The sequence below is a fragment of the Chrysemys picta genome, chromosome 10 (genome assembly GCF_011386835.1).
Source record: "Chrysemys picta bellii isolate R12L10 chromosome 10, ASM1138683v2, whole genome shotgun sequence".
Lineage (NCBI taxonomy): Eukaryota > Metazoa > Chordata > Testudines > Emydidae > Chrysemys > Chrysemys picta.
Window position 1 is genome coordinate 68205953 of NC_088800.1, and position 18912 is coordinate 68224864.

At 40.1% G+C, this 18912-nt stretch overlaps 2 protein-coding genes across 15 annotated transcripts in view; both read right to left on the reverse strand.

Moving 5' to 3' along the window:
- Positions 1-18912, reverse strand: part of SNX29 (sorting nexin 29) — a 497538-nt gene that overhangs the window by 309542 nt on the left and 169084 nt on the right. The window lies entirely within an intron of this gene.
- Positions 1-18912, reverse strand: part of LOC135973815 (uncharacterized) — a 1510190-nt gene that overhangs the window by 266260 nt on the left and 1225018 nt on the right. Inside the window, exon 3 of the mRNA XM_065558894.1 lies at positions 17831-18034. The gene's annotated coding sequence lies outside the window, so the exon portion shown is untranslated. The remainder of the gene's footprint in view (positions 1-17830; positions 18035-18912) is intronic.

Below are 18912 nucleotides of genomic sequence, written 5' to 3' on the forward strand. Positions count from 1 at the left end.
GCACCTCCCAAGGACTACATATCTCTCTCCTACTGCCCCTAGGCTGGGATACCACTTTTATAATACATTACACTGACACCACTATGTTTGGTGCATATTCAGTAGGGGATTTTCCCCCTTTTCCTTATTTGTATTTCCTCACCTTACTAATGTTGGAGTGTTTTTTTCCTATAGGTTAGTATATCAGTGATCTCAACTTATTATCATATACATCCATTCGTTACCACGGCCCTTTCATGGTTAGGTATCCCATTTGTTATTTCTATCCTAACTGGTTATTTCGGTTCTCTCCAAGTTCCAAGTTGTGGTGTACCTGTTAAGTTTAAAAGGGTATGAACTTAGGGAAGCCCCAATGCCAACCTGCTTTAACGCATCCTATATGTTAAAGGTCGCAGCCATATATGGACCTTATGCTTTAGCTCATCACCATCCATCTAGGTGAAAAGTCCCAAACATACGTATACTAACTTTGCCTTCGCTCAACATACAGGATATGACCTGCAGGTCCCTTGTGTTACAGCCAAAATATACTCTAATATAAATCTATAAACCTATTATAATAAAACAAATAATGAAACCCATAAGAAAACAAAAAACTTATAAGAAAAGATACATAGCCAAGCAAGCAGGCTAGCCTTAGATGTATCTCATATACCTGTTATGTACGTCAGTTCGTTGCCAGGACACTTCTGTGGTTGACTCATGAACCTGTAGTCAGAACTGCCCCTTAAACTCTATTTTCAGCTCCCCAAATACTTGGGGTTTTCTATTGGGCTGTTTAGTTGTGCAAAGTTTATCCATTCAAAGTGCAGAGGTCTCAAGCCTTATGTTAACTTGCTGAAGCTAATGTCTTACAGCATACAGGCCTGTACGTTTCTTGCATTACTGCTGAATATAATGCAAAGCAGTAAATAAAATAAAGGCAAGCTATCCCACTGGGCTACATAAACAATACAGAACAACATTTGAGAGTGATCAGATAGGAGAGGAAAATAAGTCAATTACAGCAGTTCTGAATCAAGTGACCAAACATTTAATAAAAAAGCATGTTGTCAATGAAACTATCATTGAATTCAGAAAAACAGTGTTTCAGAACGTTCAGAATAACTTGACAGTAAAAGTTAAGATTTAATTAACTATTTGGGGTCCATATTCTGAATCACTTGGGTATGATTAAAATACTATTATTTACGTGTTACAAGAATAGCTAATGTTCAGAATTTTTCTTACACAAGTTGCTGCAGCATTTAGGGGACAACCTGAACTGAAATTATTTTTCTATTTTTCAGAACTGCCAGCAAATGAAAAAATCAGGTATTAGCAGAGCTCTAGATTCTGAAATTGTCATTAGTGATGGTGACGAAAAAGGAAAAAAGATCATAGCTTGATATTCAGAACTCAGATTGAATTTGCATGGTTGGCAGAAGATAATTATTATATATGTAATAAAATACAGTTCTTAAATGGTAATTTGTCAAACTGTATGCTACTAATATACCTGTGGTACTTGAAAATGTGATCAGCAGCCAATAATCTGCTGTGAAATGATGCATAATTGCCACCACTACCACCACCAAAGCTGATAACATTATGATTTATATAGACATCTGTTCTCAGTAAGAGGCAATTTTTATCCTACATTTATAACTACACAACAGGAAGATATTGTTCAAATACAAAAAAAGGGTAAAGGCTGCGCAATCCTGATCTTAAATCAAAAGTCAAATTTTCAAACATATTAGGCTAAAACTGGAAATCATTATTTTTAAGGTACAGAGACTACTTTTTAAAGTGTATTTTTAAAGTAATTTTTTTTTAATTAGGTAATTTACGTTTAGAGTATTTTTGAGGTTTGCTTTTATGGTCCTATTGTCTTCAGACCCATCTAATTTACCATTATTTTTCAAAATTTGCCTAAATTAGTTTGAAAGACATGCAAGAGCTGTTTTTATTCATATGTGCAGTACAGTAGAAATGTAACTTTTATGGATTAACTATTTAGACAAAACCTAACACTCTAGAGAACTGAATAGTACCTGCTTAGGCTCGGAAGGATCAGATATTTATTGATAACTGTCAGTAATCACCAATTTCACTGTATATACACAAACCAATGAAAAAATATTTTAATTGATAATTGAAATTTACAGAAAGGTAAAGTAAGAATAATGCTGCTTGGGAATTTAGAGTTTGATTTAGGATATTCATTTTGTATATTTTGACATGTAACATTGGAAATCTGTATTTTAATGGTTATAAAGCTTTAACATTTTGAATGTCAATGTCTACTGTCATTAAATAATGAAAGTCAAATGGAGTTTACAAGAAGTCACAAACAAAGACCCAAAGCAGAAGCTCTCTAGCTTCAATCTGCCACAAAGTTTATGGGCAACCCTACACCACATCCACACAAACCATGGCAGATGTGGATACTTGATGCACAAATGGAATATTAAAAGCTCTTCAGTGTGCAACTGTGGTCAACCAAAACAGACCATAGAAACTATAACAACTCAATGCCCAATTCACAAATATGAAGGAGGCATCACAGCGATAAACTCTGCTACTCCTGATGCAATTTCCTGTCTTAACCTAGATGTAAAATTATAGTTGTTGTTCTACAAGTACATCAGTCATACAAAGAAGAAGATTAAATAAGTATTGCCTGAAATCCCCATTGTCTGATTCCTATTGTCTGATTCCCACAACTGTAAAAACATATGTCAATATAAATTCCCTACCCCCAAAATACTTAAAATCCACAATTTTGCAAAGTGTGGAGATGTACATAGATAGACATAGAAAAAATGCTTTAAAATAAACATCAATGTTGTCTGTCAAAACTCTAAAAAATAAACATTGAATTCTATCAAGCCTGCATATGACTACGTTAATTTTTTTTAAGACGAGGCTTAATTCCTATTTGACAATGATAGAGTAGATATAGCAAGATATCCCGTAATTTTACATTCTGAATTGATTTTATTAAGCTTGGATTATTTTCTTTTCCTATAGTCAATTCTTTGAAAGAGTTTCAATGTATGTCTTTATGATCTGAGACATCAAACTCAGGGAAACAAAAAGGCTGAGCATAAATTACAGCAGAATACACTTTGTCAGGGTACTGTACAGCTCAAGGGATTGCCAGTGCATTACAGAGCCTTTCATTTGTAGGGCCCTTATTTAATTCCAAGTCAAACTGGCAATGATCAAAAGCAGTCTAGTGGCCCATGTGAAATGAATGAGTATGGAGAGCGAACTTCCATTTGCCCCTCAGATATGAACCTTCTAGGTCAAAACTGATGAATAGGGCCCTACCAAATTCAGGAAAAATGCGTCACGGACCGTGAAATCTGGTCTTGTGTGTGCTTTTACCCAATACTATACAGATTTCACAGGATAGACCAGTGTTTCTCAAATTGGGGGTCCTGACCCAAAAAGGAATTGAAGGGGGGGGTCACAAGATTATTTTAGGGGGGTTGCAATATTGCCACCCTTACTTCTACGCTGCCTTCAGAGCTGGGTCGCTGGATATCGGCAGCTGTTAGCCAGGCGCCCAGCTCTGACGGCAGCATCCCACCAGCAGCGCAAAAGTAAAGGTGGCAATACCATACCAGGCCACCCTTACTTCTGCACTGCCGCCTGCAGAGCTGGGCGGCCAGAGAGTGGCAACTGCTGATTGAGGGCCCACCTCTGCAGGCAGCAGCGCAGAAGGAAGAGTGGCAATACCATACCATGTGATCCCTGCCACTCTCCAGCTGCCCAGCTCTGAAGACAGCGCCGCTGTCAGCAGCAGTGCAGAAGTAAGGGTAGCAGTAGCACAACCCCGCACAACTCTTTTTGGGTCAGGACCCCTACAATTACAACACCATGAAATTTCAGATTTAAATAGCTGAAATCATGAAATTTACGATTTTCAAAATCCTATGGCTGTGAAATTGACCAAAATGGACTGTGAATTTGGTAGGGCCCTAATGATGAATATTGGCAGGATTCTATGGGGAAGCTTGTACAGCCACTACCAGGACTTCTGTGGCAGGAAGTGTGAATTACATACAAGTAGTAAACTCAGAATACAATATTTTATCCCCAGTTACAGGACAGCTAATGTGCTTTGCTGTTGCTACCATGCAGGATGAAATGCTGATTTTTCCCACTTTGTGTCATTTTCATCGCAGAACTGGACATTTTTATACAATTCCAGGTACTCGGTTTCAATTTATTCAATTCCCAAGTTTTGTGAAATTCTGCCAAAAGTATTAAGTGCAATTTAAATTTGACTTTCATCTTTTAGATGGTTCACTTCAGTTCAGCAAAGTTCTAGTATTTCACCATACTGGTGGATGATCCTGTTTTTGCCATGTATTGTTTAAAGAGGCAGCAGGACATCCATGAGGAAGGATGACAGAAAGAGCAAGAGATGGAGAGAGATGCAAGCCTGGACAGAGAGAGTGAGCGCCAGGAATGGAGAATTAGCTTTGAGAGTTGTTTGGATAACCTTTCAAAAGGGTGCAGATTTATTTACTGGACAACGACCACAACTTTGAATACACTTCTCTGGTTGCACCAGTTCCTGCTACTTCGTTAAGTTTTTCTATGTTAAGTTTCCTCTCTTAAATAGCTTGCAAATTATCTAAATATATGAGATTCATAAATACATCTTAGAATGAATGCATTATTATAAAATCCAAACTGTCATCATACCCGTCACAATCGCATTTTCACTTGCTCACTTGGCTTGCAACTTCTTAGAAACAGAAGTTTTGCTAAATGAAAAGCAGCTTGACAGTGAAAATTACTTCTGGCTTATAACAAAATTCAGAGAACTGTCAATTTTTGGTCAGACTGCAAAACCAATTAAAAAGATCTACTGTGGAGGTGCGGGGGGGCATATTTTGTGTGTCAATAATTCTTTATCAAATTTTCTTAGTTTGCAAGTAATGAGCTAGAAGGGTTTTTTTTATTCCTGCAAACTTAATTTGATGTCTGAAAATCAAGCTATGTTCCTTCATTTTCATGCATCATCTTCAGCAGTAAAAATTCTGCAAAATAAATTAGATCCTCAGTCTTTATAATACACATTTGTAACATCATGGCTATTTTACCCCAAAACTTTGCTCAAAAGACAGTTTCTCACCTAGCTTCTGACATGTGAAAGTGACATTTTTTTAGTTACACAGGCAACAAGAAGCTATGTCCCAAATTGTACATAAGGAACACTTTTCAGAATAGAACCACATTACTGAGATGGTCAATGATGTTTGATATGCACTGTAGCTATGTTTGTATATGAGTCCAGACAGATAATACGTAACAGTTGAACGCTCCTCTCAAGGTTAACTATGCTGCCAGTAAGTGCTTTAATAAAGTTTTATACCACAGTAAATTGGATCAAAATGCAAAAGTTATGGTAGTAACTTACTTCAAAAGAGAATATTCAATGGAATAAAATTGTCACATTATGGTGTAACTTTAATACTTTAGAAATAAAGTAAGTTCGATCCAGGACACTCTTAAAATTCGTCTGAGCCAAATTAGTTTCCTTGACTTAAGAGAGTTTATGAGGTAAGGCTCTTACCTAGGCAAAAAAGAAACATAATTTTAGCAGTAGGGTTGGAGATAAAGGAGCAGATTTTAGAAATGGCAGAGAAGCAGCTACAAGATTTGGCAAGGATAGGTATGTGGAGAGTTGGGTATAACCCCGAAGTTGTGATACTGAGTGATTGGAAGGATGGTGGATTTGTTAACTAGGATACAGACAGGCAGATGGGGAAAGAAGAGAAGTAGTGTAAGAAAGTGTCAGGAGATTCAAGGGGAGATCAATTGAGAAAGGAGTTAGAGTAGAAAGACATCATGAATGTTTTAGAGTCATTCCCAGAGAGGCGATAGTATATAAATTCAGTTTCTGAAAATAAAATTTAAAAATCATGGGAGTCTACAAAAACTCAAAGAAATAGGAGGCTAATACTGTACAAATCAAAATAATGAATAATGAATACAAAAATGTATAGGACAGAAAAATATAGAAGACTAGGAAAGAACAACTAAACTTGGTAACAGATTTCAGAGTAGCAGCCGTGTTAGTCTGTATCTGCAAAAAGAATAGGAGTATTTGTGGCACCTTAGAGACTAACAAATGTATTTGAGCATAAGCTTCCGTGGGCTACAGCCCACTTCTTCGGATGCATAGAATGGAACAATAAATAAACTTGGTAATAAATTAAACACAGGAACGAATCAGTTAAAAGAAGAAGTATTTCTGAGATACATGAACGCAAACAAGTTTATGCTACCAGAAGTTGCTGAACCTTGATTAGAGGGTGGAGCTTCTTATAATAGCAACCAACCAACCAGCCAGTGGCACAGGAGCCAAACAGAGCTGAAAACAGGGGAATTTGAGTGGGAGTTTGGATGACTGTGTGTGTGGTGTTTTTATGGGTTTTTCTTTTCCTCACTTCTCCGCAGGAGCTTAAGAGGGAAGGCTATGACAGCTAAAGAGGCAGCAGTGGCAGTGACCCAAGGAATGGAGAGACAATGAAGATGACTGGATGTGCAAGCTGTAGAATGTACATTATTCTGGAGAAAGTACTTGGTTTGTATGAGGTGCTGCTTGACAGATCTGATGGAAGAGAACATCCAAGGTTTGGAGATGCAGCTAGAAACTATGGTTGAATTTTGAAGGGGATTGGAGGAAAGAAGAGAGAAGACTGAAGGGAAACCTCATGACCTGCAGATGAAAAAAGTGGCAGTAGAAGCACAGGACTATGAGAACAAGGCAGAGGAAAAGAACAGCTAATGAAGGAGAAATGGAGCTCAGGAACAGGTGTGCTGAGTTGAGAAACGAAGGAGAGATGCAGACAGTAGAAGGAAGAAGTGAAGAAGAACAAGTAGTTCTACAAGCAGAGGGGAAGAGACAATGGAGACAGACAGAGTTTGAAGCCCCACAAGGACAGAGGATGACTCACAGAAGATTGCAAATGAGAACAGAAGACAAAAAGCCTTGCAGCCCGAAACTGCAATTCTCCAGCCTTCCCCCCCCCTTCTGTTCTAACACTAAGAAGAGACATGAGGTACTTAACTGGGGACTCCCTACTAAGAACTGACAAGCCTGTCACCAGAGCTGATCTAGGAGAACTGAAGAGTGTGCTGTCTACTTGGAGCTAAAATACAGGATGTGGATCTGAGGCTGAAGAGGATCCCAATGGGAGCAGGAAAGAATCCACTGATTGTCCTTCACATGGGAACAAATGATACTACTAGAGCCTTGCTGGGATGCATCAAGGAAGACTACACCAGCCTGGGGAAGATGCTTAAACAAATGGCGGCTCAGGTGATCTTCAGTGGGATTTTACCTGTCCTTAGAAGAGGAGAGCAAAGGCAAGACAAGATTATGATGATCAACAGATGGCTTGGGCAATGGTGCTATAAGGAGCACTTTTGGATGTTTGACCAGTGGGAAGCATTCATGGACAGAGTACGTTCTCAAGGAATGGACTCCACCAGAGTACAGAAGGAAACAGACTTCTGGGATGGAGGCTGGCACAACCGAATAAAATAATTTTAAACTAGGAATTCGGGAGAGATGGTTGGAGATGCTCATGTAATCTCCATGCCTGATTCAAATATTGAGCGGGAAGAAAATCAAGTAAAAGAGGATACAGAAATGGGTCAAGGAACAACAGAAGGCAGGAGAATAGACAAGAAGCAGAGACATAGTGCCAATACTACTGACAGTAACTGTCAGGTAGACAATACTGGCAGTAAAATGCCTGTTTAATCAGGTGAGGAATCTGGATAAAGCCAGGCAGAAACAATTAAGATGTCTGTACACCAATGCAAGGAGACTGGATAACAAAATGGAGGAACTAAAGCTACAGGAAGTAAAACCAGATATTATAGAGATGACAAAAACATGGTGGAATAGTAGTCATGATTGGAACATGGATATTGAAGTGTAAGTGCTGTTCAGGAAAGCCTAAAATAAAGGTAAAGATGGTGGAATAGCATCATATATTATGTATTATGATGAGATTGACTGTAAAGAAATTAGAAGGGATGGAATGGATAAAACAGAAACTGTTTGGGTCAAAATTACTTTGGTGAAAAAAGGTAACAGAGGCTCCACTGGGATAATGCTTGGGGTCTGCTACAGACCCCCAGGCTCCAATCTGGATATGGACCTCTAATATTTTTAATGAAATAAATATTGCTGTGAATTGTGTGATTATAGGAGGCTTTAATTTCCCCCAATATAAATTGGTAGAGCCAGCTCTGAGGGTGCCAGTAGCTGATCCAACTCCTCCATTGCCCAAAATGAGGGAGGATTGGTGCTGATGATAGAAATGGTATCACCAGCACCCAGTATGCTTCCATTGTACCTGGAGCCAGGAGTGGCATTATGCCCAAAGTCAGTAGTGTAAGCAAAGTAGCTGAAGTAGAGGACAGTGCTGAAGTGGAGGGCGGTGAGTGCCACCATTGTAACTTTGGCAGCACCGAACACAACAGTGGGTCCCTTGTGCTGAGTCTGGCACCGGTCCCACTTCCACAGACTGCAAAAGGGAAACATCTGGGTTCGGTGCCAATGGACCCAAAGGTTCAGCAGCCCACCCATCCAATGCGACTATAAACAACATAGCTCTGGCAAAGTCCAGAACGAAGACAGAAGTCAGGACAGAAAGGGAGATGTGATCTGTTGATGCCTGATATGCCAACGATGTGGAAACAGCCAGTGCCAGCATCACCTTTATCAGTACCAGATTCAACAGAAACCCTGGTGCCAAACTCAGAGTTGATGGTATAAGGTCTCTAACCTTCCCGTGGGTTCTAGGGAGCAGTTTGAGAGACCTGCTTCTTCCTGCAACATTAACTCTGTGCCAATCCACACTCTTTCTGGAGGAGAAGAGTCTCCATAAGACCTGAAGTTCTCTTGATTGGTCTTATGTGACCTTTTCCTCGGTGTATTCATTGGGGGGCAGCTCTTCTCTGTCTCTTTGGAGAGGGCACCTGCTCCAGAGTGTAAAATGGAAGCACTCAGAACCCGAGGGAGACCTCTGATCCGACGTAGGCCTTGAGGCCGAAACAGGTTGCATGGTCTGTTTGAGTAGCTGCTTTAAGCAAAGGTCTCTAGCCACCTGACTCGCTTCCGTGAACGATTTACAAATCAAATACCACTCTTCAACATGGGCCGCACCCAAGCACAACAAGCACCGAATATGGGGAACGCTGTTGGGGATCACTCCCCCTCATGGCAGACAACATTTAAACCCTGATGAGGTTTCACCAGGGAAATACTCAACTAAATCTAACCAACACTAAAAGTACCAACTAACTATATACAACTAGAAAAAAGTCACTACAAGATAGAGAAAGACTGAGTTTGAGAACCACACAGAGCTCCAACTTCAGCCATAGTTAGTGAGAAGGAACTGAGGAGGGGATGAGGCAGTGCTGCCTCATATAGCCAGGGGAAGGACTATGAGAAAGAGGCCCATGCTCCACCTCATGCTGGTACTACAAGGCAAAATTCTCCAACTCTGGCACCCTGGGCACACACACACATACCACCAAAGTGGAATACACGGCTGCATCTACTTGAAGAAAAACTATCTGAATCCCAAGCAAGAGAAAAAAATTGGTAGGGAAGAGTTGCAGACCAGATTGGATGAACAAGCATCTCAAACAGGTTATTAAGAGAAAGCATAAAGCCTACAAAGAACAGAAGAAGAAATGGATCAGCAAGGAAAGCTACCTCTTGGAGGTCAGAAAGCGTGGGAGAAAAGTGAGAACTGCCAAAAGCCAAGCAGAGTTGGACCTTGCAAATGAAATTAAAACCAATGGTAAAAGGTTGTTCACCAACATAAATAAAAAGAAACCAAAGAAAGAAGAAGTGGGACCAATAAGTGCTGAGGAGAGGGGTGGAGATTAAAGATAATCTAGATATGGCCCAACACTTAAATACTTTGCCTCAGTTTTTAATAAAGGTAATGAGAAGCTTGGGAGCAATAGCAGGGTGGCTAATGAGAACAAGGATATGGAAGAAGAAATTATCACATCTGAGGTGGAAACCAAACTCAAACATCTTAATGGGACCGAATTTGTGGGGTTGGCTGATACTCTCCATCCAAAAATGTTAAAGGAACTGATACACGAAATTGCAAGTCCAATAGCAAGGATTTTTAAGGAATCCATAAATTCAGGGGTCATACCCTATGACTAGAGAACTGCAAACACAGTACCTATAATTAAGAAAGGGGGGCGAAAAGTGATCCGGGAAACTAAAGGCCCTTTACTTTGACCTCAGTAGCATGCAGGGTCTTAGAACAAATTTTGAAAGTGAAAGTAATTAAGAACATAGAGGTAAAAAAGTAAGTGGGATAACATACAACATGGTTTTACAAAAGGTAGGTCATGCTAGACCAACTGATCTTTTTCTTTGAGCAAATAACTAAAATTATCTAGACAAAGGACATGACGTAGATCTAATCTACCAGGATTTCAGTAAAGCTTTTGTTACAGTTCTACATGGGAAATTATTAGTTACATTGGAGAAGGTGGGAATTTACTTGAGAGTTGAAAGGTGGGCAAAGAACAGGTTAAATGGGACAATACAAAGGGTCATGCTGAAAAGTGACTTGTCAGGCTGGAGGGAGGGTACTAGTGGAGTTCCTCAAGGATTGGTCTTGGGACCAATCTTATTTAATATTTTCATTGATGACCTTGGCATGAAAAATAGGAGTGCACTAATAAGATCTGTGAATGACACAAAATTGGGGGGGAGGCAACTACCAATATAGAAAAGGACCTGGATATCATACAAGAAGATGTGGATGAAGTGGGAAACTAGAGTAATAGAAAGGGAATGAAATTTAATTATGCAAACTCAGGCACTTAGGAACTAACAAAAATAATTTTTGCTATAAGCTGGAGATGTATCAGTTGGAAGCAACAGAGGAGAAGATAGACCTGGGTGTATTGGTTTATCACAGGATGACTATGAGCCACCGATGTGATGCAGCTGTGAAAAGGGCTATTGCAATCCTAGGATGCATCAACAAGTTTAGGCTTGAAATTAGACAAAGGTTTCTAACCATCAGATGAGTGAAGTTCTGGAATAGTCTTCCAACAGGAGTGGTGGGTGAAAAAAATTAACTTGTTTTAAGATTGAGTTTGATAAATTTATGGAGGAGATGGTATGATGAGATTGCCTACAATAGCATGTGGCTTGCTCATGACTGCTATTAGCAAATATCTCCAAAAGCCAGAGAAGGGACACTAGAGGAGGAGGGTGTCCAGTTATAGAGAATTCTTTCCCAGACTTCTGGCTGGTGGGTTTTGCCCACATACTCAGCATCTAACCACCGTATTTGGGGTCGGGGAGGAATGTCCCCCATATCAGATTGGCAGAGACCCTCTTGGGGTTTCGCTTTCCTCTGCAACGTGGGGCATGGGTCACTTGCTGTTTCAACTAGAGTAAATGGTGGGTTCTCTGTAACTTGAAGTCTTTAAATCAAGATTTTAGACTTCAGTAACTCAACCAGATGTTAAGGGTCTGTATTACAGGAGTGGGTGGGTGAGGTTCTGTGGTCCACAATGTGCAGATAAGTCAGACTAGATGATTATGATGTTCCCTTCTGGCCTTAAAGTCTATGAGTAACTTTATCAGACCAAACGGAAACTATAAGAGATTCGAGAACTGGGGAGTGTGACACTGCACCCCATATTCTTCATAGTGATATTATTATTATTATATGATTATAGCAGAATTATGATGTATTTTATGCAAGACGGGTCGTGTAAGGTGTCATTGGAAAAGTTATTATTTGATAAATAGTATTATCCTATTTTCATGCATATATAATTTTTGCATCTGAAGTTATCAATGCTGACTATGTATCTGTACTTCAAAAGTAGTTACCCTTGGGTAATGCTCACTAGACAAGATGCTTTCAGTCTAGATAGCTGGTTGGGAAGGACCTATTCAGGGCAATGAGCCATTAGGGAGAACAATAGGCCTTAGGACAAGTTTATCTCCCACCTGGTGAGCCTTCCTGAGAACACTCCACACAGCCTGTACGTAATGGCTGGTATGACTCTACGAGGACATATGACCAGGCCACATGATTCTGGACTCCATCTTGGGATGTCAGTATTTTTCCACAAACCAGACCGGGAACCAAGTTTTGAAACAAATGGTTGCCGCCATATGTTAAAGCTATATAAGGCAGGAAGTGACATCACATGCTGTTCTTTACTCACCACAGAAGACGACTCCTAGAAACATCTGAGGAACAAAGACTGAACTGGGGGAAGTGCTGGACTCAGGCTAAAGGGATGTCTAGCCTGTGTATGAAAGACCTTGTTGTAAAGCAAGTACAGCTTGTGCCTTAATAATCTGCAGCCCGCTTCTATCATATATCAGGATGAGAGATTGTTAATTCAAATCCTATCTTTCTAGTATGTTAAACTCAGTTTTCATTTTTGTTTATTTACTAGGTAATCTGCTTTGATCTCTTTGTTATCACTTATAATCAATTAAAATCTATATTTCATAGTTAATAAACTTGTTTTTGCTTTACCTAAACCAGTGAGTTGGAGTGACGCGTGTGGGGAATCATAGCTCAAGGGCCAAAGGCTGTTGCATATTCCCCTCCACATTGGGCGGGGGAGCCCAAACTCTATGAGCTTACAGCTGTGCCGTTCCCTGTGCAGCGCAAGACAGTGTAATTTTGGGTTTATGCTCCAGAGGGGAGTGCGTGCCTGTGGAGTTGAAAGTTACCTTGGGTTTAGCCTTTCTACTGTTGGTTTGTGCAGAGGCTAGTCCGGGAGCCAGCATGTAACTGCAGCTAGGTGTGTCCCTACCTGTGTCTATGCTGGTGGAAGTGCAGGAACAGAAGCATGTCTGCAGCTTGTCACAGCAGCACAGTGAGAGAGGAAGCCCAGGCTTGTGAGTCGGGGGACTCAATGGTACCCCAGTTCCAGGTGGCACCCCGGGGGGGACCCATCACAGGGGGAAAGGGAGGATTTTGAGAAAAAGTGAAAAAAAATAAAATGTAACAAAATGATGAATTATCAGAAGTCAGTGAGCAACTACAGACTTCCTAAAAGACAATAAAGCAACTAATGACAGAAGAGAGAATTATTGCTGCGAAACAGATTGACTTCAATAAAAAAAATTAAGGGTGGATCAAGAAGATCACAAGCGTGGCAGAAAGCAAAACATTTTCTAATGGACAAAAAATAAAAAAAATACTGGAAATGAAGTCGCACAAAAACTTGATTTAAAAAAAAAAAAAAAAAAAAAAAAGGTAAAAGGAGATTGCCTGCATCCAGGAATTGTAAGGGAGGACTCAAGAGGCACCCAGTACTTAAATGACAAGGCAATGAACACAAACAACACACAAAAAGAGGAACAAGCAGCAGAAAAATAAAAGACCAGACTATAACGGATATGGAAAACACTGTTGTAGGCTAACAAGTATCTCTTATATTATCACATAAAAATATATATGAATCAAGACACTACAGCAAAAAAACAAGAAAAAAGCTTCACCTAAATGAAATGGTCACATGCCACAGAATCCATTAGATCAATATTTGCCAGCAGGCAGGATGCTAACAAGCATAAAAAAAAATGAAAAGAGACAAAACAAAGTATATCAAACTATCTGCTTCTCAGACCTGAATGTATTCTCTGATCAAAACACATCAATCAGATATAGTAAATAAGAGCATTAAAGGCTTCAAGTGAAACCAGAGTAGTAATGAATTCAGACTCTTCTCCCTTCCTAACTACGATGGTATAAGGAGGTAGGGTTTCTAGTTTGCTTTGAACAGGATCTAAATACACTGTATTTATTAGTGCAAACAGGCTCCCTTCCTGGGATTTCTTTTTACTGGTAACCCAAAGGGGAAAAAAACCATCCCACACAAAATGTAAACCTCAATCTTAGCTTTTACTTGGGTTTCTCTACAAAGACCTCTCTGTACTAGACCTCAGCAGCCAGTGTCCAAAACACAGCTCCTCCCTCCCTTACTTCCAGGGTGGAGCTAATGAGCAGCACAAGCTGCAACTAGTCAACAGAAATCAACAGCTGGCATCTCCCTGCAATATTTTGATATGGACCAATGGGGTGCATCCAAGAAAGAATCCAGCCACGTTACAGAAGCATGATGAGGTTTTGTATATCTCGGTACAGCTTATGTTGAGGATAATAGATACACTAGAGGGGGAAAAAATAGGGCAGTCAGAAGCAGCAAATGGAAACCTCCTCCTTGTTGCTAAAAGAGTAACTTGTAATGTACTGGCTTGAGTGTATATGCACCTCTATCCTTCACCTGACGGAAATTGACAGGACTGCCATGGTAAACACCTTGGTTAGCTAGGGTTACCATTCGTCCAGATTCCCCCGAACATGTCCGGCTTTTTGAGCTAAAAATAGCGTCCGGGGGGGTTTTGTAAATGTCCGGACTTCCCTCCCCCCCCATGCAGAGCACGCGCGGCTAACAGGGCAGCTGGCCGGATGGTGCCACATACATGGGGCTCCGACAGCCGGAAAGAGCCCCTCCTCCGCTTCCCCTGCAGCAGAGATCACTCCCTCCCTCCCTCCCTGCATTTGCAGATCGCCTCCGGCAGTCTGGAGCTCCTCCCCGGCTCCTCCTCCCCTGCTGTCCAGCGTGCCGGGAGGAGCGGCAGGGTAAGGGGGCCAGGGAGTCGGAGAAGGGGCAGGGAGGTTCTGGAGGGGACAATCAAGAGACGGGGGGGTCGGGAGTTGGGGGGGGGGCTTTCTGGGAGGGCTGTGGATAAGGTTTTGGGCAGTCAGGATACAGGTAGGGGGTAGGGTCCTGGGGGGCAGTTAGAGTGGGAGGAATCTTAGGAGGGGGCAGTTAGGGGACAAGGAACAGGGAGGCTTAGGTAGGGGATGGGGTTCTGGAGGGCAGTTAGGAGCAGGGGGCCCAGGAAGGGGCAGTCGGGGACAAGGAGCGGGAGGGGGGGGTTGGGAGTTCTGGGGGCAGGGGTGGGGCGAGGGATCAGAGCAGTCAGGGGACAGGGAGCAGAGGGGTTTAGATAGGTCAGGAGTTCTGGGGGGGGCTGTCAGGGGGTGGGGAGTGGTTGGATGGGGCGTGGGAGTCCCAGGGGTCTGTCTGTGGGTGGGGATGTGGATAAGGATTGGGGCACTCAGGGTACAGATAGGGGGTAGGGTCCTAGGGGACCAGTTAGGGTGGGGGGAGGGTCTGAGGAGGGGGCAGTCAGGGGACAAGGAGCGGGGGGAGGGTTGAGGGTTCTGAGGGGGGCCAGAAGTGGGAGGGAGTGGAAGGGGCAGGGGCGGGGCCAGGGCAGGACGGGGGCAGGGCTAGGGCGGGGTTCCTCCCGTCCTCTTTTTTGCTTGCTGAAATATGGTAACCCTAGGTTAGCAATTAGCTGAAGGCCTTTTAAAAAGTAGGGGAGGGTATATGAACTCCACTGGCACTTATTTTTATTTGAGAGGATAAAATTTCTTACACTGCAGACAGTGTATGTGGTTAGCTGACATCTTTGCAGTTGGTTTTGTAATATGTACTATTTTTGACCATGACTTGCTACAAACTACAATGTTTATTGATGGGGACAAAAGATCAGAGAGTGGGAATAAAAAAATCCAATAACTAAAGTGATCAGAGTTTAAAAATATGATTAAGTAGGGTAAGTCTCTCTGTGAATGTTTACGTTCAACCAATGGAGAAAACAGCAAGGAAGGAAGGAATTTACTTTTTTTAAATGGTGCTAAAGTGGATCTGATGAACCATTAGACAGCTGGCTGAGGCAGCTGGTCTATCAGTACTGTAGGTAGGGCATTTGTAAAACTTGTAGAACCAGCCAGTACTGTGCTGAAGGTGCTGCATGGCTGTGTTCCCACAGCACTCAGCTGCATGTTGCATTTTACATTACTTTTCCAGATTTTAGCTAAGAAAAATAAGCAATCATAATCACTTTGGAATTATCTACAATATGACACTTAAGTTTTTGTTAGAAATATATTAATTCAAATTGGCATAGAGACTGTCTTCATTTTGTGACTTTACCATAATGTGTACATTGTTAGAACTTAGCACACAACAAATATCCATGTTAAAACACTGTCAGCAAACAGTTAAGGTTGCTAAATACAACTCCAAAGAAAGTGTACCATTACATAAATTATTTAAAACAACCCAAATATTATAAACTATGAAATACACACAGTAACATTTTGTAATCCAACTGGACATCAACTTTGATACCAATTCATATATGCACACCAACAAACAAAACAATTAAACACCAAACCAAACAACTTTTTAACTTTTTCCCATAACACGATAGCTACCAAGCATATAATGATTCTATTTATCCACCCATCAACTTACACTCAGAATTGAGCATCAAAGTCTTATTCATAAAAGCTTGTATAAAGGAGTAGGCAGAAGATTGAACTAACTTACAGCCCCAAAACTTTTCAAACTGTTTCATCCTATTAGAAGTTAGAAAAGTTAGAAAAAAAGTTAATGGTGAAAGTCTAGACACGGCCTTAACTATGGAATTCCAAGTGATATCTCCATAATAATAAACATAGCTCTTTATAGTGTAAATACCTTACTTGTTAAAGTATCTAAATGTAAAAATACAGTAACCTTTACACTCTTACTAAATAAATGTACACAAGAGGAACGAAGACTATTTTTATTTCATCACTTGCTATAGAATAGTCTCATCTATTAATACTTTCTGTGTGAACACAAGACAGTGAACATAAAGGCAGTACAAGTACCTGTACACAGGATGAATGTCCTATGGCACAGATAAGTCTAAAGCAAAATTTACAAGAGTACCGAGTTAAAGCTAAAATACACACGCTATACCAGATAAGCAAAACATATCAGGGATAAAGCTGGCAAAGAACATTTCCCGCATAGAAAAACAAAAGACAGTTGTGGATATCTGCACCAACAAGCGTCTGATCAGTAGTGCTGACACAACAGCTGGATCAAAACTACCAAGGAAATCTGGTATTCAGCTGATAATGTAATTGGCAACAAATATTACAAGGAAAATTAATATGTATATTTTGATAATCACTTTATCTTAATGCTATGGCAGCACTTGCCAATCAAAACTATATTTTCGACAAAAACTTAGTAATTCAAAATATAACAATTATGTTCTAAAAACTAGCGGTAATTCCCCTTTTACCTCAAATCATAATTAAAAAAAATACTAATGTAAATTCTGTGGATGAGCTATTTCTCCACTCCAAAAAAAAAGCAAAATAGAACGCTATAATTAACAGTTGCAAAGTATTCACCCAAACTGTCTGTTTCACATCACATTTGCAAAATACATAAACACTTCATAATCATAATAATACCTTGTATTACAATATTCCTAGTTAATTTTTCACATCAATTACTTTTCAAATACTCCAATATCAAATTTAAACAAGATTTTGCCTTGATTTAGGTTTTAGACAGAAGATTACTTATGTTACATATTTTAGTGTCCTTCCACAAGTTATTTAAAAAAAAATACAATACAGAAATAATCCTTAAAATATAATGAGGGATTGGCAAGGAAGATACTGAACTGTAAAAGATGTCATTCTTCAGATGAGATATTGGTCAAATTTTAATTGGTCTAAGACACTTTTCAAAAAGATTTAGGACAAATTACTTTCATGATCAATATTTATTCTCATTAAAACTGACTTTAATGTCCAAGATGGAAACACTACAGTCTTTTAATAAGTGCATAATGGCAATTGCCATTCCAAAAATACCACTGTATTACCAGTATCAATATCATTGCTTTGTAATACACCTTGAATATCTTAGGTACCAATTTCAGTCAAGTGAATAAGAATTAACAACAAACTGCAGAGTTTTGCAAATGACAATAGAACAGATAATATAGTATATGAATATTATTGCCAGCATACATCCAATATATTTATAATTTGTAAACTACCATAAGTCTAAAAGTGATCTTGAATTTTCTATTTATCTAATATATTTTAAATACTCACTACACAAATGTACTAAACAGAACAAGCAATCAAAATAAAACACTGACTAATAAGGTCAAAATACTAAACCTATTCAGGTGGCTTAAAATATATTCTTAACATATGGTACACCTATGCTATTCATATTTGATCTCAGGTATAGATGCCTTCCCCCAAAATGTATCTGATAGAGTGCATCATATTGTATGAGATTATGACTAAGACAGGACCTACTTTCGGCACACATACAGATAGCACAATTATTCTCTAATTTTTAATGTTTGTGCCATGCCTTGCCTGGAGAAAACTCATAGGGAAGGCCTGCCCTCACTGTTGGAGGAAAGTGTTATTCACTCCTTTCAACAAAGGAGTATGCTAGCTGCCTTTCCAGGAAGCAATTCCATGGCCTCTGCTCCAAAATTCACTCAATGTGGACAAATCAAGCCAACTATCAAACCTGTTTGAAACCTTCCTCTTTAAGTTACATTGAGGAGGGTGTGTAGACACTTCTCCCACAGTATCTGAAGGACCCAGATTTCCTTGACACTTGGTTAAACTGGGTTCAAACTTGGGTATGGTATGCACACTGCCCTTGTTGCATTGGTCAATTATCTCTTTCTGGCAAAGAATTAAGATACAGTATCCTCACTAAAACTGTTCAATATATTTGCTATCTTCATTTTCTGAACTACCTGCAGATGTTAATATAAGTGGATGCTAGGGTCAGGTGACTGATTCTACTTCTTTCTTTCTGGGAGAACCCAAAGGGCAGTATTCAGCAATTGTTGTTCTGCCCAGAGGGATCTTATGTAGAGCTCTGCTTTTGTCATCCATCCTGCTGAATGCATATAAGATGACATAAGGGGGTTAATGGAGAGACATGTTAATGGTGCCTTTA